General features: G+C 50.3%; 2 long non-coding RNA genes across 2 annotated transcripts; both read left to right on the forward strand.

Annotated features, from left to right (window-relative positions):
• LOC110257370 lies at window positions 6,174-14,252 on the forward strand. The gene is made up of 2 exons (XR_002339914.1): window positions 6,174-7,948; window positions 12,610-14,252. It is a non-coding gene; the product is annotated as an uncharacterized LOC110257370 (long non-coding RNA).
• On the forward strand, window positions 18,355-19,716 carry LOC110257371. Its single transcript, XR_002339915.1, has 2 exons — window positions 18,355-18,981; window positions 19,399-19,716. It is a non-coding gene; the product is annotated as an uncharacterized LOC110257371 (long non-coding RNA).

Genomic DNA, 20,534 nt, shown 5'->3' on the forward strand with positions numbered 1-20,534 from the left:
CTCTCGTCCAACAAATTGCTATATAATTACAATTGTGGGAAGTGTGATGAGGAAGAGGGATCAGAAACGCACAGGGCAGGGGAAGTGGACTACGTCTGGAGTCTCCCAGGAGGCTCTGGGGGAGAATGATTATTAAGCTGAACTAGAAAGCTGAACGGGTGAGAGGTGGAAAGGCATGCTGGGCAGAAGGAACAGTATGTGGTAGACTCTGAGCAAGGAACTTGGTGTGGAGGAGACAAGGAAAGGCTGGTGTGGCTGGAGTTGAGGGAGGGCAGGGGGGCAGTGGGAAGACCGGCCAGGGACTGGAAATGGATCCAAAGAGGTCTGGGAAGACTGGAAGCATTTAAGTCCACCCAACCACTGGCCTGGGAATTCTGAGACAGCCCCAGGTTTGCTCTTAGCAAATCTAGATATGGCCCCAAATGCCCCTGCCTGGGACAATCTGTTGGTCTGCTCTGGGTCGGGCTAGTATTCCTCACTGCCCAAGGCCCTCCCAAGGGCTCTCAGATATTCTTCAAGGCTTTCATTGAAGTTCCTCCCCTCTAAGACGTCTTCTAACCTTGAAATCAGGAGAGATCTCGGCCTTCCACACCCTCCGTGCACTTGGCTCCCAGTCTTTGAAGGGCATCTCTGTGAAGATGAACTTCCTCCGGCTGCCGCTGGGGGCAGAGCAGCCCGGACTTTGGCTGGGGATGAGGGTGGGAGGGTGCCGCCCTCAGGTGGGCAGGTGACTCTCCCTCGGCACGTCCCGAGGTCCATACTCCTGCCGGCCCCTCACACATGGGTTCTATAGCATGGGTGCATTTGCGATCTGTAAAGAACTTCATCCACAGACTTGAGGGGTCTCCTGTCCTGATTTTCCAGCCCCGATGGGAACAAGCTGATGTCCACTGCTGTGCTTTGCAGGTCCCTGGAACCAATGCTGAAGTGGTGGAAACAAAGAGGACTCCCAGAAAACCCATCTTGCTGCCCTCTGCCCACTCCCCCCCCTCAGGGGGGGGAGTGGGGGCTGCTCAGATGGTGGGAGATTCCTTCTATTGAGAACCCCTCTTCCCACCCCAGCCACTTTGCTGTTCTGGGGGAGGGGAATGGGAGCCACTTTCATTGTCCCTGAACACTGGCTGGCAGGAGGCCCAGGGAGGGGGGTCCCCAATAGGGAATCTGCAGCTGCCTGTCTTTAAGGTAAAATTACCGTAATTACTCCAATTACCAAATCCATCAAGAGCGTTGGATTGAGGAGGCCGGTGAACAATCAGTTCTGAGGAGTGTGAGTCATGGGGGTGGGGGCGCAAAGTGCAGGAGGGAGTGGGGCTGATGTTAGACCAGGCTCTTGATTAAGGTGGGGGTGGGGAAACACAGAGAAAGCATAATTAGCCAAGATTCCACTTTGCTCCCACAATGCGATTTTCCTCCTATATTGGAAATAATTATTTTTAATTTTTTATGATTTCATTTTATTATTTTATTTTATTTTATTTTATTGTCTTTTTAGGGCCCCACCAGTGGCACATGGAGGTTCCCAGGCTAGGGGTCAAACCGGAGCTGTAGCCGCTGGCCTACGCCACAGCCACAGCAACGCTGCATCCGAGCCACGTCTGTGACCTACACCACAGCCCACAGCAACCCCGGATCCTTAACCCACTGAGCAAGGCCAGGGAGCAAACCTGCGTCCTCATGGTTACTGGTTAGATTGGCTTCTGCTGGGCCACAATGGGAACTCTGAAATAAATTTTTTTTAAATCCTCTTGCTGGCCACACCCCAAGTCCAGCTGATGTGGTTCATCTTTACCCTCTATGAGAGTTAAAAGTAAACAAAACAAAAAGAACAGCAGCTGGCACCTCTCACAGGCTCTTGCTCTGGGCCAAGCCCTGTGCAAAGAGCTCTGCAAGTTTCATCCCTTCCAACCCCATGGAGCAGGTTTAGTCCCATTTTACAGATGTGGGCTTCGTGCCTCTCCTCTTGGCTTAGATGCTCCGGACACAAGACCCTGGGTGTGGTTTGTCTCCGTCTCCCTCGCTCTTGACTTACCTAGTAAATCTGCTTCTGGCACATGCTCAAGAGATAGTTGGTGAAGGAAATGAAGTACCAGGCTGGCAGGCTTGGTGGGTTCCTGGGAAAAATCACCACACTGGCCAGACCCCCTGAAATCACCTCATCTCCTCCCTCCTATGCCTTCTCCATCCAACCTACAGCCTAGATATTGGGGCCTGGAGCTCCTGTGGGGCTCATGGAGCATGGAAGAGGACCATGGCCGCCAGACGTACCCCACTGAGACAGAACAGTGACCCTCATCACCCATGAGGAGGCTTCAGCGCTGTGGAGTAGTATATGTTTTATCACTATTCAAAATCTATGCATAGGGAGTTCCCAGTGTGGCCCAGCAGGTGAAGAATCCAACTAGTATTCATGAGGATGTGGGTTTGATCCCTGGCCTTCCTCAGTGGGTTAAGGATCCAGTGTTGCCACAAACTGTGCCATAGGTAGAAGATGTGCCTCGGATCTGGTGTTGCTGGGGCTGTGGTGTAGGCCGGCACTGCAGCTCAGGTTTGACCCCTAGCCTGGGAACTTCCATATGCTGCAGGTGCGGCCCTAAAAAGCAATATATATGCATAACATTTAACATTTTAACCACTTTTAGGGGTACCGTTCAGTGGCGTTAGGTACATTCACATTGCTGTAAAACCATCAATGCCATCCATCCCCAGAACTTTTTCATCTTCTCAAAGAGAAACTCTGGGCGTTCCCGTTGTGGTGCAGTGGTTAACGAATCCAACTTGGAACCATGAGGTTGCAAGTTCGATCCCTGGCCTTGCTCAGTGGGTTAAGGATCTGGTGTTGCCGTGAGCTCTGGTGTAGGTTGCAGACGCGGCTCGGATCCCACGTTGCTGTGGCTGTGGTGTAGGCCTGCAGCTGCAGCTCTGATTCAACCCCTAGCCTGGGAACCTCCATATGCCACAGGAGCAGCCCAAGAAATGGCAGAAAGACAAAAAAAAAGAAACTCTGTACCCACTAAATAGGAACTCCCCATCCCCCTCTCCTCCAGCCCCTACCAGTAACCACCATTTGACTATTCCAGGTAGCTCATGTGTGTAGACTCATACCACACGTGTTCTTCTGGCTTATTTCACTTAGCATGCTGTCTTCAAGGTTCATCCAAAGTTGTAGCATCTGTCCGAATTTCATTCCTTTTAAAGGCTGAATACTGCTCCTTTGTGTGTGTGTACTGCAGTTTGTCTATTTGTTCATCCATTGATGGACATTTGGTGGTTTTTTACCTTGTGTCAATGGACACAGGTGTGTAAGTATCTGTTTGAGTCCCTGGTTTTCAGGTCTTTTGGGTATAGACTCAGAAGTGGAATTGCTGAATCATATGGTTATTCTATACTTAATTTTTAAAGAAACCATCAGACTGGTATATATATTTTTTACCACAATTTAAGAATACCCGCCTCCCAGTGATGGTAACTGTTACCTAATGATTTCCCCCATACTCTGGATAAAATGAACATTCTAAGAAGACGCATTCTCTGCTAACTCTGCCAGCCTATTCATATTCCTCTTTGAAAAGCATGGCTATCCTTCATTCATTTATTTATTCTGCATATATTGGCTGGGTACCTCCTATGTGTCAGGAACCCCACTAGATTCTGGGGATGTAATGGCGAGGAAACTGGATTTACAGCCTGGAGGGGAGGCAGGCATCTGAGGCATTAAAGGCCCAGAGCCATTCTCAGAGCCCAGCCATAGAAGCAGTGTCTTCAGCCGTCAGCAAGGAAGCTTCGTGGTGGGCTGGCCCAGACTTGGGTGTCCTGTCTCTTTCCTCCGTCTCAGCTTTTTCATCTGTGAAATGGGAGTAATCAGTCTCCACCCCCACCTCATTAGTGTGCAAGACAAACTCTGTATCCCTCTCACTCTTTGCTTTTTCCTTCCCCATCAGTGAGACAGTAAGAGAAGAATCATGCCCATTTTACTGACAAACAGACTGAGGTTCAGGGAGGCAGAGCTGGTCCCAAATGTGCTCTGCTGAGTCCTCAGCAGGGTCTTTCACTCTGTCCCCAGTCCTCCTCAGCCTTCGGGGGGCACTGCCCACTCCTCCAACTGGGCTCCAGCTGAAAGTATCGGTGTCTCTTGGCATCTGAGGACAAAGACGGGGGCTTTGCAGGAACCTCCCAGGGCACTTCCCCCTTACTTGCTCTCACCTATCTGGCCCACTGGGCTCAAGCTGGGGCATCGGCTCCCACAGTTCTGGAAGTTTGAAGTCCAAGATCAAGATGAGGCAGGTTTGGTTTGTCCTGAGGTCCCTCTCCTTGGCTTGCAGACGGCCACCTTCCTGCTGTGTCCTCACGTGGCCTTTCCTCTGTGTATGTGCATCCAGCCTCCTTTGTTTGTTTGTTTGTTTAGGGCCGTACCTGCAGCATATGGAGGCTCCCAGGCTAGGGGTCCAATCAGAGCTGCAACTGCCAGCCTACACCACAGCCATAGCTGCACTGGATCTGAGCCACATCTGTGAGCTACACCACAGTTCATGGCAACGCCAGTTCCTTAACCCACGGAGTGAGGCTAGGGATTGAATCCATGTCCTCATGGATACTAGTTGGGTTCGTATCCACTGAGCCACGAAGAGAAATCTCCCTACTCCCTTCTTATAAGGGCATCGGCCCTATAGGATTAGGGTACCACCTTTATAACTTAATTTAACCTTAGTTACCCCCTTAGAGGCCCTATCTCCAAATACAATCATGTAGGGGGTTAGGGTTTCAACCTCTGAACTTTTAGCGTAGGGGTGGGGACACCATTCAATCCATAACAAGTACTCAGGAATTAAAAGGAAGAAGTTAATGATAAATAAGGGAAACCAGACATAAAATGTATCTGAGTCTCATGATAAAATGCTAGAAAAGTCAAAACAAGTCCATAGTGACAGGAAGCACATCTGTGACACTGGAGGGATGGGTGGGAGAGTCTGCGGGGAGAGGGGTTGACTGCAAAGTGGTCAGTCAACTCCTTTTGGTTTTTAAGGCTGCAACTGCCGCATATGGAGGTTCCCAGGCTAGGGGTCTAATTGGAGCTGCAACTGGCAGCCTATACCACAGTCACAGCAACGCCAGATCCAAGCCATGTCTTCGACCCACACCACAGCTCACGGCAACGCTGGACCCTTAACCCACTGAGTGAGGCCAGGGATCCAACCCACGTCCTTATGGATACTAGTCTGATTCATTACCACGGAACCACAACGGGAACTCTTGAAAATGTTGCCTCTTGATTGAGGTGGTGGCTGTATGGATGTGTACATTCGCCAAAACTCGCTGAACTGTACGCTGAAAATGGGTGCATTTAATTTTATGTGAATTGTGCCTCTTTAAAATAAACGTTTCAAACCCTACCTCGAAGGGTTAAAAAGAAGGTTCAGGTTAGGTGGTGGTTCAGTGTAAATGAGTTAATGCCTGCAAAGGGCTTAGATTGGAGCCTGGCACAGAGTAAATGTGCAAGTAAATGGTAACCATAGTAACCTGAAAACAAGACTGGTGCTCATACCTGGGGCAAGAGAGAGAAATAAACACAGAGGGCACTCATGGGCAGGGGTGGGGGGGAGAGGAGGGGAGAGGAAGAGGGGGCAGGCAAGGGCTGTGACCTTGGCTCTCCAGAGTCCTAGCTGCCTGCTGACCCAGGGGAGGAGCCCCCAGCACCTGTCAGCATCTTCTGGGCCCAGGGACCAGCCACCCACAACTCAGCCCCTGCTCTGTCCCCATCTGGCTTTTCTTTATTCATTCATTCATTCATCCACTGAACACGTGCCCTGGACCACCACCCAGATCAACAAAAGTCATCAACGAGCTGCTTCCGTTTACTGAGTGTGTTTCAGGCGCGGGATATTTTAGGTTGAGCCAATTCAAACAGCTGATATTTGACCGATTTTCACGCACAGAAACAGCAGCTTACTGTGGTTCAATCAAATACATGATCACTGGAGTTCCTATTGTGGCTCAGGGGGTTAAGAACCTGACTAGTATCCATGAGGATGCGGGTTCGACCCCTGGCCTCGCTCAGTGGGATCCGGCATTGCTGTGAGCTGTGGTGTAGGTCACAGATGCAGCTCAGATCTGGCATTGGTGTGGCTGTGGTGTAGGCCAGAAGCTACAGCTCTGATTCAACCCCTAGCCTGGGAACTTCCATATGCAGCAGGTGTGGCTCTAAAAAGACCAAAAAAAAAAAAAAAAAAGAAAGAAAGAAAAAAGAAAAATCACTTTCCATCCTCACGACAAGTCCATAGAGGAGATATCGTCATTTTCCTTCCTGGGGACTAGGAAGACATATCTGGGGCAGTGAAACGTCTGGCCCAAGGTCCCACAGCTGTAAATAGTGGCTGGATTTGAACCCAGGCCTGACTCTGAAACCCTTATGTTTCTTGCCCTGAAAAAGTCAGTCTAGTGGGCAGAACACACTACGTCTCCCTGGGTCTCCCCCACAACGAGCACCCCAGAGCCCCAGACAGGCTGCCTTCTGCTCTTCAGACTGTGGGTATAAGGGTCCTCAGCCTTCCGAGGATGCCAAGAACCTAGCGCCCCTGCCCCCGGTTCCCCTGCCCACCAGGACGTCCTACCCCTGCCTGGTCTGCCTTCCCCAGGGCCTTGGGCAGCTTATTGTTCAGGCAGAACAGGCTGGGCCCCGGCTGGGGATGTGTTTATGCTCTTCTGCTGCCCCAGGAGTTGGCCTCATTCTGCCCATCTTGTCCCCACTCTGGGCCAGCCCCTCACCCACCTTGCCCTCTTCCCAGGCTCCCTCTGAGTTTACGTTTGTCTTTAATTCACAGCTCATTAGCAGATCAAAGAAGACGGAGCCCCCCTATGTCCAAGAGACCCTCAGGCAGCCCCCTCCTCACACTCTGTGAGGACCACCCCCCCTTGGCACGAGGAAAGGGGCTCCCCCTTGGTTGCTCTTTGTGAAGCGAGAGAGAGGCCGGGGTCTGGCTCCAGGTGCCCCCATCCGTAGCTGGGCCAGAGACTGAGCTGGGGGTGGGGGCTGAGGTGGAGGGACTGGGAAGCAGCCTCAGCCCCCTCCTCCAGTGCCTGAGCAGGACAAGGACAGTTAATTCCTCTGGTGTTATCAGCTGGGCACAGGCGCTGGTTGCATAGCAACCCAGATTGCTCTCCATCGCCAGTGCTCAAAAAGAAAAAAAAAAAAAAATCAGCATTTTCTCCAATTTCACATCAATGAGATGGAAATGGGCCGGGGTAGCCCAGACTCCCTGCCCCCAGTGCGGCTCCTTTGCCGCAGGGAGTTTCTACCCATCCCCCCAGGTAGGGACCCCACTCCTAAGTCCTGCATCTCCCTCTTGCCTCCCCCAGACCAGACTGGGTGTAGGAATCCCCCAACCACACTACCCTACAGTAGTATGCAGCTGGGTCAGGAGCTAAGTGGGTTTGAGCAAGGGAATGCTGGGCAGGCTGGGAACCCTTGTGATAGAATCTGAGCTGTAGGAGCCCCAGCCAGTCCTGGCAATGGCCTTGATTTATTCATTCATTAAGAAATATTTACTGAGCACCTACTGGTTGCCATAACCCTAAACTCCCCAGGTTTGGCAGGTTAAAGATGGCTACAAATTCTTTGCCACTCCTCTCACGGAGGTGAATGGCTATTTCCCTTCAGGCCTGGCTCTGTAGCCTATGTGACAGTAGTGATACTGTGTAACTCTATGACTGGGTCCTAAGAGATTAATAGCTTCTGCCTTTGTCACTTGAAATGCTTCTTCTTGGAACCCAACCACCACGATGAGAGGAAGCTCAAGCAGACACATGGGAAGGCCTTCCTGAAATCCGTATCATTTGCCAGTCACATGAGAAACTCATATGTTGGCATGTAAAGCAGAAGAATCATCCAGGGAACGCCACCAAACCCTCAGCCCACAGAATCATGAGCAAATAAAACTGTTCTTGATTTAAGCTGGTAAGTTTTGGAGCAACTTGTTTGGCAATAATAACTGAGACACCAGAAAAACTTACTTTAGTCATTCATAAACTCCCAGAGATCAACAAACACGGCTTAGGTACCTAATGTTGCAAGGCCCTGTGCTAAGCTCCGAAGCAAAATGCCACTCAAGAGAGCTGAAATCTAAAATGCTGGAGCGGAGTTCTCGTTGTGGCTCAGTGGTTAACGAATCCAACTAGGAACCATGAGGTTGTGGGTTTGATCCTTGGCCTTGCTCAGTGGGTTAAGGATCTGGCATTGCTGGGAGCTGTGGTGTAAGTTGCAGACCGGGCTCGGATCCTGCGTTGCTGTGGCTTTGGCATAGGCCAGCGGCTACAGCTCTGATTAGACCCCTAGCCTGGGAACCTCCATGTGCTGCGGGAGCAGCTCTAGGAAAGGCAAAAAGACAAAATAATAATAACAATAATAGTAATAATAAAATGCTGGAGAGCTGGGGTATCCAGAGATGGCAGAGATGCAAGAGAATGAAACTAGAGCTGGATGATGAATATAAGTAATTTGTAATTAGGGGGTCAAGAAAGAAGGTGAAGAAGGGAGTTCCCACTGTGGCAAAATGGGATCACACCTGTGGCTTAGATCTGATCCCTGGCCAGGGACCTCCATGTGCCACAGAGCAGCCAAAAAGAAAAAGAAGAGGGTGAGGAAGGCAACATTGGTTTCTGACCAGACCACATAGTTTTAAATTTGAGTACTGACTCCACTAATTTGGAAATGGGTGTCTGGATGCTACTGAGAAAAATTCTGACACTAAGTCAGTTCCAGAGACCTGTGATTGATTGGTGATGTCTGCAGTGGGTAGGCAATTAGAGTAAAGACACATATGTCATACACGTACCTCTTGAGCCCACACTGTCCGCTAGCCTCTGTGATTAACTCTCCTGCCTAACTCTCCTCCTGGTAAACTAAGTGTTCAGGCTGGTTTCATGGGGGCTGGAGCAGAGACGACCCCAGGCGTGCACTACTTTGAGACCTGGAGTTACAGACCTCCATATAAGCCAGCAGGGCAGCTTCAGAGGGTTCTTTTTGGTTTAGGTTTTTTGTTTTTTTTTCATGTCTCCTAATCAATTCAGTCCAAAATTCCATTGTCTCATTGTATGTGGTTGGGTCAGAGTTTTTCTTTCTTTCTTTCTCTCTCTCTCTCTCTTTCTTTCTTCCTTCCTTCCTTCTTTCTTTCCCTCCTTCCTTCCTTCCTTCCAGGTATTTTTAGTGACTTTCAGTATAGTTCTATTGATACACAAAAAAACCACTTTCCTCACACAGATCTTGGACATCACTTGTGAGATGTATCCTTGGACTCTGTTTGTTTGTTGTGGGTCAGACTTTCTTGACCCTCATTGCACATCAGTGCCACTGATCATGGGCAACAGGTGTGTGGTGGGGCAAAGATGTGGTGTGTAGAGGGCGTGGGATGAGATGGGAGAAGATGAGGCTGGAGACCTGGGTTCTCAAAGTGTGATCCACTGACCAGCAGCATCAGCCACCTGGGAACTTGTTGGAAATGCAGTCTTGGGCCTCACCCCAAGCCTACTAAATCAGAAACTTCCAGGCTGGGACCAGAAGCTGTGTTTTCACAAGTCCTTCAGGTGGTTCTGATGTACTCTCAAGTTTGAGAAGCACTGAGCTAGGAAGAGCAGAGGGAGGAGCCATGCAGGGTCTTCTGCATGATGTAGAGGCGTTTCAGGCACTTTGCAGGTCTAAGACTCCCCCTTGCTGCCTCCAGAGTCTTCCTTCTTGGAGACCCTTGACAAGAGCTCAAGGGAGGAGGCAATTTCCTCCATCTCTTTTGGCAGCACCTGATGCTAACATGTCCTTGTCTCTCCCACTTGAAGGACTCTGCCATATATTCCAGCATTGGTCACAATGACATAGTCACAGGTAATTATGGACAATTCCTTTATTCCAGTGTGTCCATGTGTCACATCAACCACGCCTATAGCCAAGTCCCCAAGCCTTGACTTCCGAGGGAGATGTGACTTCTGAACCAACTCCGTGTGTTTGATGTCTGGAGAGAGTGCTGCCAAGCAGTGATGGATGGACTGATGGGACAATTATGGAGAAGGAATCCTCTAGAAGCATCCTCCACCCCTTCACCCCAGCTGTTGCCTAACTCATTCCCATTCCTAGCCTTCCTGAGATGCTCCCTCCTCCGTGAAGCCCTCCCTGCCTGCCACTCCGCACCTCAATCTGGATTGTGCCCTTCATCCTATGAGCCTTATAGCTCTCTTGACCTTCCCCATTACACACCTTTCATGCTGTTCTCTCATCACATGCTTAACTGTCTCTTTCTCCAACACAAGGTTGGGACCCTGTGCATCCTACTCAGTGTAACATCCCCAAGGGCCCTGTCCCCAGTCACCTCTGTTCCTGTTTAAGTGTCATGCCAAGGGCTTTATGGGCACTGTGTCTTTTTTTTTTTTTTTTGTCTTTTTGCTATTTCTTGGGCCGCTCCCGCGGCACATGGAGATTCCCAGGCTAGGGGTCCAATCGGAGCTGGTGTAGCCAGCCGGCCGACACCAGAGCCACAGCAACGCAGGATCCGAGCCGGGTCTGCAACCTACACCACAGCTCACGGCAACACCGGATCCTTAACCCACTGAGCAAGGGCAGGGATCAAACCCGCAACCTCATGGCTCCTAGTCGGATTCGTTAACCACTGCATCACGACGGGAACTCCGGCACTGTGTCATTTAACCTTGATAACCTTCCTACGGGTATGTTTTTCATCACCGTCTTACAGATGAGAAAACTCAGGCACAGGAAGTAAAATACATTGTCCAAAGCCATGTGGCCACCTGCCTCCAACAGATGAACACAGCTTGTTTTGTTTATGTTACTGTTATTTTTGGTTTTGTTCCAGGGCGGGGTCAAAATGAGAAATTTTCCTGAGTATCTTCATGGCCCCTGGAGCCTGCAGCCCCCTCCTGACACTGGCCTAAAGTCATAGATAGCAACATTGCTTTCATTCTGAGGGTCACTGAGGAAGGACCTGGCAGAGCTGAGGCTTGTCTGGGACCAGGAGCCACTACGTTCTGGGGACAAGGAGCCAGTGTCTCTGCCTTGGCTCGGCCCTGGTCCAGAGATCTCAAGGGAACTGTCCCTGCAGGGTGCTGGCTGGCAGCTCTGGCAGATAGCCTGTCTCCCCGCTCCCCCTCACTCGGAGCAGCAGTCATTAGCTCTGCAAATTAGCATCGTAATTGCCTTTTAACTATTCATAGATGTGAAAGAGACCAGGCGGGCCCCGCCCCTCCCCCTCCCTGCCAGAGAAAGCGCTGGAGCCTCCCTCTCCAGCCAGGAACACCCCTGCCCACCCTCCCAAGAACCTTCTTCACAATCTTGAGCCTCTGTTGCTCCAACCCCTAAGTCAGGGTGAGGATGCAAACCTCAGAGGCTCATGGTGAGCCGTGGAAAATGCCTGGCACAGTTGTCGGCACCTGTGAGCGCTTCTTGTTTTTGTGGTGGTTGTTGTTGTTGTGTTCAGAGACCCAGTGAGGGCAAACATTTGCCAGTCGGTAGTACGCCCAGGGCCAGCACTCTGGTTCTTTCCACAATGAGCCCAGGGCTCTTCCTGAGCCACTGTATGAATCCTTAACTCTATCTTTCTCTGCCGACACGACTAGAGGGTTTGTAATCATGGGAGCAGACAGTGAGCAAGAGCTTTTGCCTAAAGCCATTCCCCTTTCTCATCGTAATTAGACGATTTTTGCTATAAACCTATCAGGCTTATTTAAGAGAAGGGATTTACCTCAACCGTGTTGACTCCTGGGTCATCTGGTTTGTCTACTATAAATGTGAATAAGTGGCGGTGAAGGGGACCGATGTGGCAGCCCAGCTGGCTGGGTTCAGATCCAGTTCAGCCACTTCCTACAGTGTGACCTTGAGCTAGTAACTTAACCTCTCTGTGCTTCGGTTTCCGGCCCTGCAAAAAAATGAGGATGAAAAGAACAAAGGCCTCCCCTGTAGGACTGTCGTGAGGAATCAATCTGTCGATACATGTACAGTACCTAGAACAGTGCTGAGATATGATGAGTACCAAGTGTTTGTTCTCATCACTTATTAGGCGTCTTTATTTACGTGCTTGTGGATTCCACACTGCATTTTGGGGAGGGAGTTTCTGCAGCGATCATCAGCCAGATGCTCTTAGGCCGGCCACCGTCACAGGGACCATGGACAAAGTGCTTTCTTCCCCGGGGTTGCCACTGAATCCGAGTCAGCCCAGGAGGGGAGAGTCCCAAGTTGGCCCCAATAACAGATGGGACAACGGAGGTTCAGGAAGGTTGAGTGATTTATCCAAGGCCACACAGACGGTTAATGGGGGAGCCTGGTCTTGAATGCCACCAAGCCACCGGTGCTGGGAGCCAACTCAAGGCCCACAGTAGGTCCTACATTTTCTCAGCCCTCCGCACGGCCCCTGTCACCAGCGTCTCTACGTTGGATGCAAACAGCAGATCCTTCCTTGGGGTGAGAGGCAAGATACCAGGCAGTGGTTAAAAGCACAGATAAACTGAGGTTGATTCGAGAATTAAAGAAGGGGGTGTTTATAATGACCGGTGCAGTGCAAAGCACATGAGTGCTCAGGAAGTAATCTCTATTATTTTAACCCATACTGTTATTTTTTTTAGCTCAGAAAATCAGCCTTTAATGACCTCACCTGATACACCCCTTCCAGGCCTGGATTTTAAGTCCTCTGCACAGGTTAGTGCTATGTCCTGGCTTTAAAGATGTAAATCCTGCTGGGAGAAGGGCAGGCCCTCTTGAGTCATATTTCAGTTCTGCTTTGACAAAGAAAAAAGTAGCAGCTTGGTGCTGATGTGTCTTTAACATGCCCTAACACTGCCTATCTCCTTTTTTACAAAAAAAAAAAAAAAAAAAAATCAGCCTTGTCTGGCCTGAATTTAGCAGCATTGTGGTGTTTTCATTGTGTTTATAGGTATTTTACATTTATGGCCAAAGATATTGGTTGTCCATTTAGGGCAGTAAAATGAATCCCTTTTTTTTTTTTTAATTAAAAAAAATTTATGGCTGCACCTATTGCATATGGAAGCTCCCAGGTCAGGGGTCCAGCAATTGAATCTGAGCTGCACCTGCAGTAACGCTGCATCCTTTAAGGCACTGCGCCGGGCTGGGGTCGAACCCGATCCTCTGCAACAACCTGAACCACTGCAGCTGGATTCTTAACCCGCTGCAGAACTCCTAAATTCCCTGTTAAATAAATGTGAAAATAGTATATAGTAATAGTTGAAATTTAGTAAAGTAGTTGAAAATAGCAAAAAGTTAAGAAAAATATTAAGCAAATAATAGCGTGGATGGCACCCAGATAGAGCATAAATTTTGACAGTGATTTGTAGATGATTAAAGTAGGGCACGTGGCCTTAATCCAGAGGGCAAGAAGGTAGAGCCTTTAGAAAGAGGCCTGGAGGAAATGGGGGGCTATGGGGGCCCCTTAGTGCCATGTAACCCAGAACTGGGATCAGCCAGGCCACCGTCCATTTTCCCATAGGTGTCCTGTCAAAGATAAACAAGGCCGGACACTGGCTAAACATGGTAAGGCTGGTTTTTAGGAGGTGATGTACCATCGCCTTGGGGAAGAGGGTCCAGTGTGAACCAAACTCAGCTCTGGTTTGTACAGAGGGGCTGGTCATGTTAAAGGGAGGATGAGGGGTAAGTGGGGCCTCAGTGGAGTCACTGAAAATTTATGAGAAGTGGGGAGGGGGAGTTGGTCCATGAGAAACCATCTGGGTTTGTTCCTACCCTCCCGCAGAGGCTGGGAGACAGTGGCCCCATCGTCTGGTGTTGGCTGGAAGAAACGGCTAACTCATTGGGCAGCCTTGAGTTTTCTCAGGCAGGCACTGTATGTCAGGTCCAAGGTCATCCTGGGGAAGTGGCCTTGAGCTGTTAGAAACTGTGTTAGTGTTTGTTCTAGTCTTTATAGGCCAAGGTTGAAGCCTCGCTGAGAAGAGGCCTCAGAAAAGCCCTGCTGGAGTTAAGGAGAGAATTTTGTCACCTCCAAGAGGGTCCCAGGGCAGCCAAGCCAGCACCTGTGCTCGGCAGGATATGTGGGTGGAGGCATTGTCCCAACTCCCATTTATCCTCACTGGGTTCCCACTGTGTTTACTGAAGTTCTTCTGGGAGTCCAGGGGTTGAAAGTGGGGATGGAGGTGGGGGTGAAAGGGACACAGGTCACCCCCTGAGACAACTTCCAGAGTGTTTTATTTAAAAAAAAATTATTAAAGTGCAGTTGATGTACAACATCATGAACAGCAAAGTGACTCAGTCGTGTATATATATATACATCCTGTTCTCACATTATCTTCCATCATGTTCTATCACAAGAGGCTGGATATAGTTCCCTGTGCTATACAGTAGGACAGAGCGTTTTAAATAATGTAACAATGCCAACAGCTATCTATGAGGGCTCACTGTGTCAAGAGCCTATCACACATCATTTAATCCCTTCCCAAAACTCTGTGAGACAAATAATATTACCCACATTTCACAGATGGGGACACTGAGACTCAGAGAGGTGAAGGGACTTGTCCAGGGGCACAGGGTGGATGCGTGGTAGAGCCAATTGAACCTAGATCTCCCTAGTTCCAGAGTGTTTTTACTTGGCTGGTAGAGAGCCAAAGGATAATGTGATGACTTTAAAGCCTGCCCCCAAACTCTTGGACACTCACTGTCAAGAGGTAGAATTTATTTCTCCCTCCTTGAATATGGCTGGTCAGGGGCAGGCAGGGCTATGGAGTAAAGCGAACCCTTTTCAGCACTGTCCGGGGGAATCCACTGTAGCCACAACTGTAAGACCACATATATCATTTACATCTTTTAGCAGCCATATTAAAAAAAAAAAAGTGTGGTGCAGTGGAAATAAATCTGACTAGTAACCTTGAGGTTGTGGGTTCGATCCCTGGCCTCGCTCAGTGGGTTAAGGATCCGACATTGCCATGAGATGGGGTGTAGGTTGCAGACATGGCTCAGAGGTTGCAGATGTGGCTCAGATCCCACCTTGCTGTGGCTGTGGTGTAGGCCGGCAGCTGTAGCTCTGATTCGACCCCTAGCCTGGGAACCTCCATGTGGCCCTAAAAAAGACAAAAAAAAAAAAAAAAAAAAAAGAAAAGAAAGAGACAGGTGGAAAATATTTCTTAAAATATTTTAACAGAATCAACAAACCTCTGACAAACTCACCAAGAAGAGGAGAGAAAGAATCCAAATAAACAAATAAGAAATGAGGAGTTCCTGTCGTGGTGCAGCGGTTAACGAATCCAACTAGGAACCACGAGGTTTTGGGTTCGATCCCTGGCCTCACTCAGTGGGTTAAGGATCCAGTGTTGCCATGAGCTGTGGTGTAGGTTTCAGACGTGGCTCAGATCTGGTGTTGCTATGGCTCTGGCGTAGGCTGACAGCTACAGCACGGATTCAACACCTATCCAGGGAACCTCCATATGCTGTGGGTGCAGCCCCAAATAGACAAAAGAGGGGAAAAAAAGAAGGAACATACCTCAACATAATAAAAGCCGTTTATGACAAGCCCACACCAAATATAATACTCAATGGAGAAAAGCCGAAAGCCTTCCAGTTAAAATCTGGAACAACATAAGGATGTCCACTCTCACCAATTTATTCAACCTAGTATTGGAAGTCCTAGCCACAGCAATCAGACAAACAAAAGAAAGGAAAATATTTCTTAAAATATTTAAATATTTTATTTATAAAATATATAATAATATAGTTCTTAAAATACAATATAAGAAATGTACTCTTAAAATATATTTTAAAAATACATTTTATTTAGCTCAATGTATCCAGAATATTATCATTTCAACATAGAATCAATATGAAAAGTTATTAATGAGCTATTCTACATTCGTTTCTTCACACTAAGTCCTCAAAGTTAATCTGCATTTCCTGCTTGCTCCACTTCTCACGTGGGATGCTCCATATTTCATGTGGCCAATAGCCCTGTGGCTAGTGGCTCCTATACTGGGACAGCACAGCCCTTCAGCGCCAGGTGCTCAGAGCCTGAGGCTGGATTTGTCATGGGGGAGCCAGGTCAGAGCTGTGCTTTTGGATCTGTCCACCCTGCCACGTACTCTTCCATCAGGGCTCCCTTGAACCTTCGCTTCTCATGAAGAAGGAGGAAGAGGGGGACGCGGGGAGAGAGGAAGAGGTTAGCGGGCGGGGGCGCGGGGGGGGGGAGAACCTAAGACAGGCGCGGGGTGGGAGGGCGGGGGTCTTGAGAAAGGAGGAGCGAAGAAGAGAGACTGCCCTGCTCTGTCTGGTGAAGCTTTACATCAATCAACGTCTAATCACAAAATGTGACGCAGGCTTTGAAAGAAGGAAAACAACAAGGTGGTACAGGGACTAACCGAGGTGTGGGAATTCTCCTTCCAAAAAGGGGTGTTCAAGGGGGACTGCTGGAGGAGGTGTTATTTAAGCAGAGAGGGAAGGAGCCAGTTACGCAGAGTGGATCGACGGCTTTCTAGGCAGAGAGAACACGTGCAAAGACCGGAGGACACTAAAGCGACTGGCTTGTCCAAGGACCAGAAAGGACACCAAATGTGTGGCGCACATTAAAGGAGACCGCGGTAGGCATGGGCTGGGAGCAGTGGCAGAAGCCGGATCCCGCGGGTCTTACCGCCAAGGTGAAGAGTCGGGGTTTATTCAAGCCTCGGAGCCAGAAAGGATGCCCCCATCCCAGGGCCCGGATAAGATTTTGCGTGTCCGGAAACACTCGAAGTTGGGCCCAGTCTGACATGCCCTGGAGCCTCTGGGGGTCCCAGACTTGGCTCCGCTCCCTCTCTGTCCCATCTCTCCCAGGGTGGGGAAGGAGAGGGCGCTGACAGCTCCCTGATCGGTGTCCTCGCCCCTTGCTGCCTTTGTTTAGTCACCGGGCTCTCATTTTCCCGACAACAATTTTCGGCTTGTTCCAGGCCGGCCAGCAAAAGCAAAGCAAAAAAATTCGTCCGCGGATGGTGGCCGAGTGAGCGAGTCAGCACGCCCTCACCACGCGCCCAGGCCGGGACTCGAGACCGGGTGCCCGACCTGCCTGTCACTCCGGGATCGGGTTGGGGCGAGCGCCTGCCTGGCGCAGGCGCAGAGCGCGCGGCGGCTTCCGAGGTGGGGGCGGGGGTGCTCGGGCTCCTGCGCCGCGCGGGTGTCAGGCCCTTTGTTCTTCCCTCCCCGGCTCGCTGAGCGATCGCTGCGCTGCTGGGAGGCACTTGGTCGCTGGCCGGGAGCCCCCTACCCAGCCCCTTTTCCTGCCCTGGGTGGAGGATGGGAAGGGAGTTTGGGGCTAAGTTCTGCTCAGTCCTAAGCCAAGCCCTGGGAATCGGTCTCCCCTCTCCTACCCCAGAGCTGTCCCGCTCCTTCATTTACTGTGGGCATCCCTGTTTAAGATAAGGAAGGTATTTCAGGTACTGTGGGACCCCCAGAGGAGGGCACCCAAACTCACCCTGTGAGATCTGGGAAGGCCTTCTGGAGGAGGCGGGTCCACAGGGCCTGGAGCCATGGTGGGTGGGGTTCGGTCTTGGAGGGCCTTGAATTCCAGGCAAAGAACGCGGGGCTGTCACTAAGGGCTGCAGGGATCCCCAGGGAGAATAGGAGTGGAAGTGGGTAGGAGAGTCTTGATCACATTTGTGTTCTAGAAAGATCCCCTTGGCTTTGGGGGTGGAGGGGTAGGGAGATGAGACTGGAGGCCAGGGAGCCAGGCGTCTGGGGACACTGTTGTTGTTGGGGCAGGAGAGGGTGTGGTAAAACCTGGAAGGGGTGGGTCTGGGAGGCAGAGAGAGGACTTCGAGAGCTACTTCAGAAGTAAAATCTGTGGAACTGGTTAGATTGAGGGAGAAGAGGAGCTAAGAACACCTTTGGATTGTGACTTCGACTTGGGTGACCACATGGAAGGTGGCACCACTCCTGAGAAGCAGGGAAGGAGCGAAGGTTGCTGCATTCAGCAGAGCCTTCCCCATCACTCCCCAAGCCCCCGTCCACCGTTTCTCCACAGGACTGACCTCCTGAAGTTGTACTTGGATTTATCCATTGGTTTCTTGTCTGTCTCCCCCCACTAGACGGTGAGCTCCCTGAGGACAGGGGCTTCCTTCACTTCTTTGCGGCATCCCCAGGTCCTGGAGCAGCAGGCTCTGCTGGTTTATCACTGAATCCCAGGCCCAGTGCTCAATAGCCGTTTCTTCTAGAGATCCATGAATGAATAAATGGTCACGTCAACACCCAGCCGATAAAATCTAGAGGCCGTGGAGGTCCCGTTGTGGCTCAGCAGATTAAGGACCTGCCGTTGTCTCTGTGAGGATGTGGGTTCGATCTCTGGCTTTGCTCTGTGGGTTAAGGATCAGGTGCTGCTGCAAGCTACAGCATAGTTTGTGGATGTGGATCGGATCCGTTGTTGCCGTGGCTGTGGTGTCAGCCGAAGCTATAGCTCTGATTCAACCTCCATGTGCCTCAGGTGCAGTCGTAAAAAGAAAAATCAAGAGGCAGAATGTGAGAAGTGGTGCCATGAGATGCCAGTGGGATAATAAATGAGAAACAGCTGTGTCGATTGAGTGCCTCCTTCACCCCAGGGCTGTGGCACCTGCTGCTTTGAGATGCACTTAGTCCTTGTATCAACCCCACAAACTAAGGATTGCTGGTGCCCCCATTATACAGAGGAGGAAACTGAGGCTCGGAGAGGTGGAATAAGGTGTCCTAATTCACATATCTAGCACATTGCAGGGCCAGGATCTGACCTCAAGAAGTTGGCTCCAGAGGCTACACTGCTACCAAGTCACAGCACAGTAGTTAAATGCTATGGTTTGTTGGAAAGGGTCAAAGACACCCTCATAGCCACAGGCAAAACTCCTCCCAGCTAAGATGATCCCTTCCTAAGAGATCAGAAGCTCTATGTTGCCTCTGGCCAGGCCAGAAGGACAGCACAGATCTGAATGAAAACACCAGCACCAATGCAGCTGGTCCTGGCCTCCACTGGGCCCATCACTCTACTTTAGGTATGTTACATTTCATCTTCACAGCAAACCCAGTGAAACCACCACTGTTGTTTTGTCTTGTTTTTTAGGGCCAGCCCCACAGCATATGGAAGTTTCCAGGATAGGGGTCAAATTGGAGTTGCAGCTGCCAGCCACAGCCACAGCCCAGCAACGTGGGGTCTGAGCCACATCTGCAACCTACACCACAGCTCACGGCAAAGCCAGATCCTTAACCCACTCATCGAGGTCAGGGATCGAACCTGCATCCTCATGGATACCAGTTGGATTCGTTTCCGCGGAGCCACAGTGGGAACTCCCCCCACTGTTACCTTTATCCCTGTTTTCCAGAGGGAGAAAGTGGAGTTAACCAACTTACCTAAGGCCCCACAACTGTCACATGGGTGAGCTGACATCCAAACCCTGTCTGTCTGACTCCAGGTCCCACAGTCTGTGCTGCTTCTGTGCTGACCGCAGCGGGAGGCCGAGTGCAGCCAGGCCCCGCCAGCCAGGCATTCTGTGGACCAGGTGAGGGCTGCCAGGTGTGGCTGGGGTGGCATTTACTCTGTGGCCATCCTGCCTCTGCTCGGAGACGAGGCAGCTCCCGGGAGCATCGTAAACCCAGCTGAGGCTGAACCAAGATAGCAGTCCTCATCCTCCATCCCCTGTCACTGGACATCCTGTATTCAATCACCCACATATTCATTTCTTTTAATCATTCTCTTCTTGACTGTGATAAAGTCATTTTTATAGCTCCGAGAACGTGCGTTTCATTTGAATTAAGTGTGCTGGAGTCAATCGGTTTTGTGGGAGAATCAGGCTGATAAAAGAAGACATTTTTCAATGGTCCCCTTCCTTTTAACTGATTGTTCTCCAGGATGCTATTATGAGTCTCATTCAGCGAGTGTAGGTATGCGACAATCAATATACCCACTTTTAGAGCTGTGGGCTGCTAAGGAAGGCCACCTTAGAGCTTGTCTGTAGGGTCCCTGTGTGCATGGTTGACATTCAGCCCTCAGATGCCAACACCTTCAAGGACTGCAGTCGGCCCTTGGTACCCATGAGCTGATTGAATCTGTGGATGCAGAACCTGTGGATACAGAAGGCTGAATCTATGCTGCCGTTTTATACAAAGCAGTTGGGCATCCACCGATTTGGGTACCTTGGGTGGGGTGTGTTTTAGAACCAATCCCCCCGTGGATATGGAAAAACCATATATGAGTTTGGACAATGAGCATTTTTCCCCCTGCTTTTTAGGGCTGCACCCATGGCATATGGAAGTTCTCAGGCTAGGGGTCAAATAGGAGCTGCAGCTGCTGGCCTATACCACAGCCACAGCAACGCCAGATTGGAGCCATGTCTGCGACCTACACCACACTGGCTCTTGGCAATGCCAGATCCTTAATCTGTTACGCGAGGTCAGGGATTGAACCCTCATCCTCATGGATACTAGTTGGGTTTGTTACCACTGAGCCACAGCAGGAACTCCAACAATGAGCATTTTAACAGCGACCGGTGGGAACAGATTCTCCCGAAATGATCTGCTCTGAATGAAAAGGCTTATGACCTCAATTCAG

This window comes from Sus scrofa, chromosome 17 (genome assembly GCF_000003025.6).
Source record: "Sus scrofa isolate TJ Tabasco breed Duroc chromosome 17, Sscrofa11.1, whole genome shotgun sequence".
Taxonomy (NCBI): domain Eukaryota; kingdom Metazoa; phylum Chordata; class Mammalia; order Artiodactyla; family Suidae; genus Sus; species Sus scrofa.